The 5,795-nt window shown below is 44.2% G+C and overlaps 1 pseudogene; it reads left to right on the top strand.

Annotated features, from left to right (window-relative positions):
* LOC134261581 (nuclear pore complex protein Nup205-like) overlaps positions 1–4,048 on the top strand; it is a 4,759-nt pseudogene extending 711 nt beyond the window's left edge.
* Positions 4,049–5,795: the final 1,747 nt, after the last annotated feature.

The raw sequence follows: 5,795 nt of genomic DNA, 5'->3' as shown, positions 1-5,795 counted from the left end.
GATGCTACATAATGCACTGTGTCTAGTTCCAGAATAAGATAAATGGGTACGCTGGATTGTTATTAGGGTTCTTTAGAAATCTTATGCCATGTAATTCTTGGTTTACATTATTGTATCACATAAAATTCATTATTCCAGACCTCTCATCTGGAGCTGCTCCACAGATTTGTGGAATGTCTGGAAGTGGAGGAACCAGAACAAATGGTGGAGAAGACAATCCACTTACCTGAGGAAGAGGGTATGAGAGAGAGAAGGGTATGTACTCAGTAGTGTGGAGAGAGAGAGAGAGAGAAGGGTATGTACTCAGTAGTGTTGAGAGAGAGAGAGAGAGAGAAAGAGCAAGAAAGAGAGAGAGTATGTTAAATTTGTGTGGAGAGAGAGAGAGAGAGAGAAGGGTATGTACTCAGTAGTGTGGAGAGAGAGAGAGAAAGAGAGAGAGAGAGAGAGAGAGAGAGAGAGAGAGAGAGAGAGAGAGAGATAGAGAGAGAGAGAGAGAGAGAGAGATCCAGGTGAGCTAAAAAGAGAAGCTTTGTCTAAATTTTACTTCAAGATGCAAAAGATTCTTAGATCTACCAATGAAAATTTCATAAATTTAATTTGAATTTCTAAAACCAGGTATCCTAGGGTCCCCTAAGACCTGTCTACATGCGGTTCTGTCCCTGTTAGAGAGGGGGGTGGGGACACACTCCGGCCCCACCTGCCTGAGGGACACTCCACGACTGTCGGAGCTGGCCTACAAACTCATCTACCTCCTGGCTGCCAACACGGAGACGTCGACGCCCACTTTAGGATATTTACGTACAACCAGGGACTTCCTGTTCAGACAGCTCCAGCATCTACCTTTCACTCAGCAGTTTTATAGTGAGTTAAGATTTAATTAAGAATTTTCATAATTTGTGAAGAAAATGTTTTTGATAGAGAAACTAGTTAAAATCTGTCTATTATTTAATATGTGATTGCCTTTTTAGAACACCCTGTAATGATTTCTCAGTCCTGGTTGCTGAAGCTGATTTCCATTGAACTGCGACTGACAGCACTGAACCGTCAAAGGTCACACACACTGAGGTTAATGAAAGCCCTGCTGGATGATGGGTCAGAAGGTCAAACAGGTAAGGTCAAGTTCAAAGGTCACACAAGCTGAGGTTAATGAATGTCTTGATCCATGTGTATTCAGGGGGCTAAAATGGTAAAGTCAAGTTTAATAACAGCCTTACAAAAAATCAAAACGGTCTGATTTGCTAAAGATAGTAATAAATGTGATTCTCTCAGTGTTACAGCCAGCATTAGGAGACGAAGCTGACCTGGCGTACAACAGATTTACAGAAGAGAGTCTACAGACATCATATCTGTCTCAGACAGCCAGGCCGGTCAGAAGTAAGCAAAGAAAAACACAAAAAATTATCACACTGCTCTTCTTTTGCTTATATAATCTTGTTCAGACTTTATTTTCTTTTTCCAGGCCACCAAGTGCGCAGGAAGTTGCTAGGACTTCTGGACGAAGTTGACTTTTCTCAGTGCTATCCTCCTACAATGAAGTTGGAGTTTTTTGTATTGTCGATGATTGAACAAGCCATTAAAAGTGTAGAGACTCGGACCGAACAGGACATTTTGTATTGTGATGTCAAATGACTTCACTGCCTACTGACGAACGAACTGAACAACTACCAGGGCAATATCATGGTGACTCAGAGACCTCGAGTTTTAGAGGTGAGATCTATATCATGGTGACTCAGAGACCGCGAGTTTTAGAGGTGAGATCATTATCCCAATTATTAAGCATTTAACTTCCTTCCTTACTTAATCCTCTTTATGTCAGTTGATGTAAAGCTAGCAACACAGTCTCTCTTTCCGGCCCAATCTTATGCCATTGATTTCACTATTCTCCACAATGACTGTCTCTTTCATGTTGTCTTAATTTCTTTGACCTGCCCCAGGGATGTCAACATTTCAGCAAAACTTAGAATTTTTATAAACTTTTCAGGAAGTGGAGAATATTCTGCATCATGTGGTGCTACGTAACAGAATCCACCAGGAACTGTCCACCAAACAGCAGGCTCTGGAGGCATGGTGTCAGAATTCACCAGGAACTGTCCACCAAACAGCAGGCTCTGGAGGCGTGGTGTCAGAATCCACCAGGAACTGTCCACCAAACAGCAGGCTCTGGAGGCGTGGTGTCAGAATCCACCAGGAACTGTCCACCAATCATCAGGCTCTGAGCGAATGGTGTCAGAATCCACCAGGAACTGTCCACCAAACAACAGGCTCTGGAGGCGTGGAGTCAGAATCCACCAGGAACTGTCCACCAAACAGCAGGCTCTGAGGGCGTGGTGTCAGAATCCACCAGGAACTGTCCACCAAACAGCAGGCTCTGGAAGCATGGTGTCAGAATCCACCAGGAACTGTCCACCAAACAGGAGGCTCTGGAGGCGTGGTGTCAGAATCCACCAGGAACTGTCCACCAAACAGCAGGCTCTGGAGGCGAGGTGTCAGAATCCACCAGGAACTGTCCACCAAACAGCAGGTTCTGGAGGCGTGGTGTCAGAATCCACCAGGAACTGTCCACCAAACAGCAGGCTCTGGAGGCGTGGTGTCAGAATCTACCAGGAACTGTCCATCAAACAGCAGGCTCTGGAGGCGTGGTGTCAGAATCCACCAGGAACTGTCCACCAAACAGCAGGCTCTGGAAGCGTGGTGTCAGAATCCACCAGGAACTGTCCACCAAACAGCAGGCTCTGGAGGCATGGTGTCAGAATCCACCAGGAACTGTCCACCAAACAGCAGGCTCTGAAGGCGTGGTGTCAGAATCCACCAGGAACTGTCCACCAAACAGCAGGCTCTGGAGGCATGGTGTCAGAATCCACCAGGAACTGTCCACCAAACAACAGGCTCTGGAGGCGTGGTGTCAGAATCTACCAGGAACTGTCCATCAAACAGCAGGCTCTGGAGGCGTGGTGTCAGAATCCACCAGGAACTGTCCACCAAACAGCAGGCTCTGAAGGCGTGGTGTCAGAATCCACCAGGAACTGTCCACCAAACAGCAGGCTCTGGAGGCATGGTGTCAGAATCCACCAGGAACTGTCCACCAAACAGCAGGCTCTGAAGGCGTGGTGTCAGAATCCACCAGGAACTGTCCACCAAACAGCAGGCTCTGGAGGCATGGTGTCAGAATCCACCAGGAACTGTCCACCAAACAACAGGCTCTGGAGGCGTGGTGTCAGAATCCACCAGGAACTGTCCACCAAACAGCAGGCTCTGGAGGCGTGGTGTCAGAATCCACCAGGAACTGTCCACCAAACAGCAGGCTCTGGAGGCGTGGTGTCAGAATCCACCAGGAACTGTCCACCAAACAGCAGGCTCTGAGGGCATGGTGTCAGAATCCACCAGGAACTGTCCACCAAACAGCATGCTCTGGAGGCGTGGTGTCAGAATCCACCAGGAACTGTCCACCAAACAACAGGCTCTGGAGGCGTGGTGTCAGAATCCACCAGGAACTGTCCACCAAACAGCAGGCTCTGGAAGCGTGGTGTCAGAATCCGACAGGAACTGTCCACCAAACAACAGGCTCTGGAAGCATGGTGTCAGAATCCACCAGGAACTGTCCACCAAACAGGAGGCTCTGGAGGCGTGGTGTCAGAATCCACCAGGAACTGTCCATTAAACAGCAGGCTCTGGAGGCGTGGTGTCAGAATCCACCAGGAACTGTCCACCAAACAGCAGGTTCTGGAGGCGTGGTGTCAGAATCCACCAGGAACTGTCCACCAAACAGCAGGTTCTGGAGGCGTGGTGTCAGAATCCACCAGGAACTGTCCACCAAACAGCAGGCTCTGGAAGCGTGGTGTCAGAATCCGACAGGAACTGTCCACCAAACAACAGGCTCTGGAAGCATGGTGTCAGAATCCACCAGGAACTGTCCACCAAACAGCAGGCTCTGGAAGCGTGGCGTCAGGTGACCGAGGTTCTGTTGACCGCGTGTCCTGAAGACCTACTGACCGCTGAGGACAGACAGACTGTTCTGTTTGAGCTGCTACAGGAAATACAGAGAAATTAGGTAAAACAAGATCTGTGTGTCTTGTTTACCAACTCAAATGTATTGGGTATTAACCTCCCAGAAAATGAATACTGTAAAGCAACTTTTATTCGCGACAACTTTATTACAGGGGTTAAACTAGTTTGCGACGATTAATTTTTGCGAGAAAGCATTTTTTGATCTGTTGTTAAGAGAAACAAAGACTTAAGAGACTGGTTCGTGGCAAGAAATATTTGCGATTTAAGGGCTCTCGCGAACTTAGCGAAATTTTCTAGCACACGAATAAAAGTTGGTTTACAGTATCTAACAAATGCTAACTTTGGACTAAATGTAATTTCTGTACTAAAGATTAAAGTGTAAGTCTTGCTAAAATATATTGAGACTTGAATTGTATGAAGAAAGTTAACATTTCTGTTAATCTTTTCACAGATATTCTTGTTGACAGATGGGGGGTGGGGGGGGGGGGAGAACAAATATGTTTGATTTTAGGGAAAGAAAAAGTTGTGATATTTCTTTGCAAGATACTGCACTCAGTATTGATAATTAAAAAGCTATTCATTATTTTTAGGTGACAGAGGATGAAGCGTTGACAGAGTTAACTGCCCCTGTGGCTGGGATCTTCCTGACTCTGATGACAAATCTACCTCAGTGTTTCTGTCAGGATTCTGACACCGATGACGAAACCTCACACTTCCTCACCTTGCTAGACTCCACAGCAAGTCAAGGTCAAACAGGGTCATGGGGTAAAGTGTCAGGGTCACGAACCCAATTTGCTTCCTCCCTTCAACTGGTGCTTAGAGGAGTGATAGATTACATTCTGCTCTCAAGTAAGAATATATCAAAATATCTGAAGTTTACATGTACATACTTTTTCGCTGAAAAGAAATTTTTCAAGTGTATGTTCATAAAACTATAATTTCAAACACCTTTGTACAAAAATAAGAACTTTTAATTAATATCTAGTTCTGTTAAGGTGGTGGCCAGCAGAGAGTAGAGAGAAAGAGCCAATCTATATGGGGCCCTGCTGTTAATTATCTAAAAATTGTTCAGAAACCCAAGTCACTGACTCACATAGATACAGGTATGTCTAAGTAGATGTAAGAATATAGTTGGATACAGACTACCAGTTATTTTGCTATACATTCCTAACATATAACATAAAAAATATTTTTAAAAATTACACCGGCTCAACTTACCTGAAACTTGGCACAGAGTAAGACCATTTCAAGTCCAAACATTTACCAAGTTCTCAGGAACATTCATAGTCTGCAAGTCCTTTTATGGCATCGCAAATAACCCCTACCCTGCTTTTTTCACTTTCTCTTTGAAGAAAGGGTAAATTTAGGCCTCTTTCACCCCTCCTACTATGCACTTAAAAGCAAAATTTTCCATTACATGTACATGTATATGTATTATCATTTTTATAATTTTTTTCTGACCCTCTTCTTTCCATTTATGCCCAAAAATAACTGCTTTCTACTCCATAAACACCCAAAAGAATTTTTAAGAAAAAAAAATTCTATTTTTAAACTGGAACTTAATTTGAGTGGTCAATGAAATAGGGGTAAAATAAGTAGTCTGTAACCAGTTGAAAGTAAGATGTCAAAGCCTGAATGTCAACTAAACTCCACAGATTTTGCTCTTTACTTTGTTGCATGCACGGATCGACATTAAATTGTATGTAATGATCTTCAAAAAACTCATCAAAGAATAAAAGTTATTTTTGTATAGAAGTATAGTGTCATAATATTATTTACACTAGACTTGC

This window comes from Saccostrea cucullata, unplaced genomic scaffold (assembly GCF_032062105.1).
Source record: "Saccostrea cucullata isolate Sc308-1 unplaced genomic scaffold, CSIRO_AGI_Scuc_v1 ctg10492, whole genome shotgun sequence".
Classification (NCBI taxonomy): Eukaryota; Metazoa; Mollusca; class Bivalvia; order Ostreida; family Ostreidae; genus Saccostrea; species Saccostrea cuccullata.
This window is presented reverse-complemented; position numbering and strand designations above follow the sequence as displayed.